General features: G+C 51.1%; 1 non-coding gene across 1 annotated transcript; it reads right to left on the reverse strand.

Moving 5' to 3' along the window:
* Window positions 1–273: 273 nt before the first annotated feature.
* Window positions 274–346, reverse strand: TRNAT-CGU. Its single transcript has one exon. It is a non-coding gene; the product is annotated as a tRNA-Thr (tRNA).
* Between the last annotated feature and the right edge of the window lie 4416 nt (window positions 347–4762).

Here is a 4762-nt window from a genome sequence, read left to right on the forward strand (position 1 = left end):
CTTATATCGGCAGTCGTGACACTGGTGGCTCTTCAGGTTTTTCCCGCACCTGAATTTCAGGTGTTACCAGTAATGCAGGTGGCGGAGCGGCTCAATTTCCATTTATTAGGAGAAATTTCAATTTTAGAATCATCTCCTTTTGTTCGCAGCAATTTTCTGAGAATACGGAATAGAGATGCAGTCGGTTCATTTCGAGTTCTTGATTCCGGTGTCAATGAAACATTCCTTTTGAAATCATCGACCAAAGATGAAGAAAAAAAAGGCAGCTATTGGAGGCCCCAGTGAGATTCGAACTCACGACCCCTGGTTTACGAGACCAGTGCTCTAACCCCTGAGCTACGGAGCCTCGGTGAGTCCCTCTTTGACTCCTTGTCCTAAGGTTGATTATATATTCAAATGTCTGGGTTCCTGTTTCTTGAGGTTCTGGAAATTCCATGTTCCACCCTCATCCCCTTTCCTACTTTCTCCGTGACAGTTTCAACATCAGAAAGGCCGTCTGGGGCCCGGGCTCGGACCAGCAGCGCCTCAAAGTAACGAGACCGGGGTCAGGGAGGAAACGCGCCCGGAAGCCGCGGGCCCCCGAGCCAAGCCCGCAGCAGGTGCGCCTGGAGCTGGCAGGGACCGCTTCCCTCCGTACTCTCGCGGCTCGGTCGCTGGCTTACACGGAAACAGGAGGCACCAAACCCAAACACACTTCGACTGCTGGCCAGGCCAAACGAGTCATGAAAACCACCCGGAAAAGCAAGATTCCGGCGCTGGGAAGCGGGGGGCCGCGCGGCGCTTCCGCCCGGGACTCCGGAATGCGCGCTCCACGCGGCGGGGGAGAGGCCGTGCGACCCTTGCCTGCAGGGCCGGCGGCCAGCCGGGCAGAGGGACCCACAGGCTGGGACAACCACCGTGCGCAGGCGCAGCACTGCCTGTGTGCCCTGGGGCCTCACGAACGCACGCGATCGGAAACCTAACAAGGGGTGGGCGTGTCCATGAAGGTGAGAGCGAGGTCAGTGGAGGGGGTTCAATGTTACCACTTACTCTTCCGCGCCGTGCTGACCCCCCTAGGATTAGAGGTCCGCCCCCGCCTCCGGGAGCGGCCAGTGTGTTCACATTCTCCAAAATCCTCGACTTGCCTGCGCAGAAGGGCCCTGTCTTCCGAAGCTTCGCGTCCTCGCCCGAGTATCGGAGAAGGGGGTGCAGGCCCGAGGAGGGTCAGAAAGTCCCAGCCGGCCTGTGATTTGCAGGTTTGTGTACAATGTTCACTTCCTGCTTTTAGCACCTAAAGAAATGTATAACGTCGGTGAAACAGGCCTGTTAGGGTCAGAGAAATCACTTGAACTTTTTTTTTGGGGGGCGGGTTGTTTTATTTTTTAATGATCTTAAGTTATCTCAATGGGCTCTCTGCCCTCACCTGTCTGCAGAGACAAAGGCTGAAATGCGTTCATTCGATGAGCCCTTGGGCTGGATTCTGCGCAGGCTCCTTGTCTTTCGGCAAGTCCTCAGTAGGTAGAGACAGCGCGGCGTGCGTGCAAATCTCGACCACGCGGCGTGTGTGACAGACTGTTTCACCTGCAGATACAGTTATATTGAGAGCGTTTTTGCAGCTCTGCGAGGGCCTGCAAGAAACCACAGTTCTCGAAGGGGACGAGCCCAGATAGCGCTCTTCTCCCAGCTCGAGTCTCCAAAAGTCAGCTAAGCCTTGCCTGGAACTCAAGACCTCAGGGGCAGGAAGACAGACGGCTCCAGGTTCTGATCGTGGAGGCATGGCCCCCTCATAAGAATTAAAGAACTCTCTTTAAGAAAACGGGAAAGGAAGCAGAGAACACAGTGGGGAGGGAGACGGGAAGGACGGAAGTAGGAGATAGACACCCGCCTCCATCAAGTCCCCAGATCTGTTGGCAATAGTCCCAAGGGGTCCTGAGCCACCCCTCTCCCAGGCCCGAGTCTCCAGGTGGGACTCTGAATTTTGGTCCACCTCCACTAACACCGCACTAAGGTACTATATAGCCACACAGGATATCAGGTGGCTCTTACAGATTTTTAGAAGAAAACTATATTCAACATGGGGAAAGGCCATAAAATACCAGTAAGTGAAAAAGGCTGAGTGCAAAACTACATGATATGATCACAGTTTTATTCTAAACGCCTTGCACCTTGACTTAGAAGGGAATAAGTCAGCAGAGTGGGGACTCTCCGTTGGTTTTCGAATTTATTTATGTGTAAAGCCCTCTATAATTAGCTTGTAATGCTTGTTCAATTATACAAATTAAAAGATACTTGAGTAATATTTCTCTGTGTTTGGTTGAGCCTTACTTAACGGTAAATGTGATTTGTGGAGCCAAAGGATTCAGAATTCCATAAATGTAGGACCCAGCCCTTTGACTCTGTGATGCTAACCTTGACAATTCACTTTTCCCTACTGTTGTTATTAATTTTTACCTCCTTCTGATGTAGGAAATCTTTGCCTAACTGGAATTTGGTTTTTGTTGTTTAAGTTTATTTATTTATTTATTTTGAGAGAGAGAGAGAGAGAAAGAGCATGAACAGGGGAGGGACAGAGGGAGAGAGAGGGAGAGAGAGAATCCCAACCAGGCTCTGCACTGTCAGCACAGAGCCGGACATGGGGCTTGACCTCATGAACCGTGAGATCATGACCTGGGCCGAAACCAAGGGTCAGAGGCTTAACCGACTGAGCCGCCCAGGCACCCCTAGAATTTGTTTTAACAGGTGTTTTCAGAGAGCCATTGGGTTGATCTCCAAATTTAGGGTTAGGTTCAAGAGAGGAAATCGGGGACCTCTACTTCTCTCTTGCCATCTCACATCTGCCAGTAGCTTCCACGGGCTGAATCCACATAGGAGCTAGCGGGGCAGGAGAGCCCAACGGGATACAGCCTTCCAGGGAAGAAACACAGGCCAGAGAATGGGTCTGGATGAGCAAAGGAAGGATGATCAGCACCCTAATGTAACTGCAGTGATAGGGTTAGGGTAGGGTTGGTCGAGTCGTGAAATTCTTGGATAGACCTCGGGTAATAGGGTAGGTTGACACTTGAGCAGCGGATACATAATATTTACTTCTAAACAGCTTGAATTGGCCCATATTGGGAGTACAGCCATTGCAGTATGTTGGCCACTAACTGCCATCGGGTGAGGAAGAAGGCAGGAAGTCTAGTCCTTTCTGGCAGACGCCTCCCAGGGAGACTGGTCTGCGAAAGGCAGCTCTTCTGTGAAATAAGGCTGGTTCTGGAGAAAATGCCGTGGGGCTTCTGGTGTCATTCCAAACACCACCTAAGGCTGCAGTGATATCTCCTGCTTGAGAGGTAGTCAAGTCTGTTTCTCTTGGGGACCCCATGAGCTACATAAATAATGTTTTGGAAATCTCGTTGTGATTATACTGGTAGCGTGGATTATCTTTTTAAAACGCGCGATCCTGCCCCACACTTGAGTGTTGGAACACTCCCCTAATACCAGGGATGTGCAAAGTTACTGGTCAGGAAACATCAGTTTCTGGTCCACAGAGAGGTAAGCTTGTTCCAGAATGTAATTAAATGCACTCCTACCTTCCCTGAGGAACTTTCACTACGAACAATCCCTCAACAGAATTGAACAAGATGCTCACCGATATAACTGATTTCTTTCTGGCACGAGCTCCCTATCTTGGAACAGAGAAGACTGGTGGTAGACATTTATGGACTGGGGCGGTCTGCCGACCGTACGTTGAGTGGCTGTGTTCGGTCTTACGTCCTTCTTGTCACTTGCCCTCAACAGACTCTCCGCAGACAGTATCCACACACCTTTGTGTGCCCTTGGGCTGATGGGGAGCTGGTTAGTTCCATTGGACACAAAGCAGAGAGAAGATCCTGGTTTTGCAGTAGCTCCTTTCCAGCCGACAGGACTCAACTGGGATCCGTAACACCTTTCCTTACAACTAATACCCAGTGTGGCTTCTGTTGGCCTTTGGAATCCCTCATGGGTAAGATTTAGTGAGACAAAGGGTCTTGCCTCCTCTTTTACAGGATGAGAAAGGGGGCAGCAGGAGCCAAGAAGGTACACACACATTTCTAGCTAGGCGTAAATAAGTGGCACTGGGTCCCAAAGGGGCCTGGGAGAGAAGGTCACGGGCAAGAATGTCAGGGGCTCCATAAATGAGACACCCTGTTCTGGTTCCGGGAAGAGACAGAACAGAAGAGCGTATCTGGTCCACCGAGCCCACCTGTATGGGGAATGTAGAGATAGACTTTTCGCTCTCTGCAGTGGAGAAGGGGGATAAAGCACACTCCAGTGCGGAGAAGGTGATGGTGACGCCAGCACGAGACCGGGGGAAGGAACGTGCCTACGTCTCTGCCTTTCACAAACCTCTGCGCCCCAGACATACCCCCCACCCACCCGAGGTCACGCTTGTCCCTAAGCGGCAGCTAATCTAGAGTAGAGAGAAATGGTTAGCCCGAGAAGCCTGGAGTCGGGCCACTCCTCGGAAAGGACGTGAACAACAGATAACAGAAAAGAAACGGAGGCCCTAAGCTTCCCCCAGAAGAACAACAAAGAACCCAGAGTTGCCAGTGCACTCAGAATAAAAACCACGGAACGACAGATTCGCGAGAGAGTCGGCAAACTCTTCCTGGAAAGGGCCAGATGGTAAACATTTTAGGCTTTGCGGGCATATGGTCTCTGTCGCCACTACACAGCTCCAGACTGTGGCTCAAAACTCGTCTCAGATAAATAATACATAAGCGAGGCAGCGGGGCTGTGTTCTTACAGCACTTCACTCACAACA

The sequence above is a fragment of the Panthera tigris genome, chromosome B2, assembly GCF_018350195.1.
Source record: "Panthera tigris isolate Pti1 chromosome B2, P.tigris_Pti1_mat1.1, whole genome shotgun sequence".
Classification (NCBI taxonomy): domain Eukaryota; kingdom Metazoa; phylum Chordata; class Mammalia; order Carnivora; family Felidae; genus Panthera; species Panthera tigris.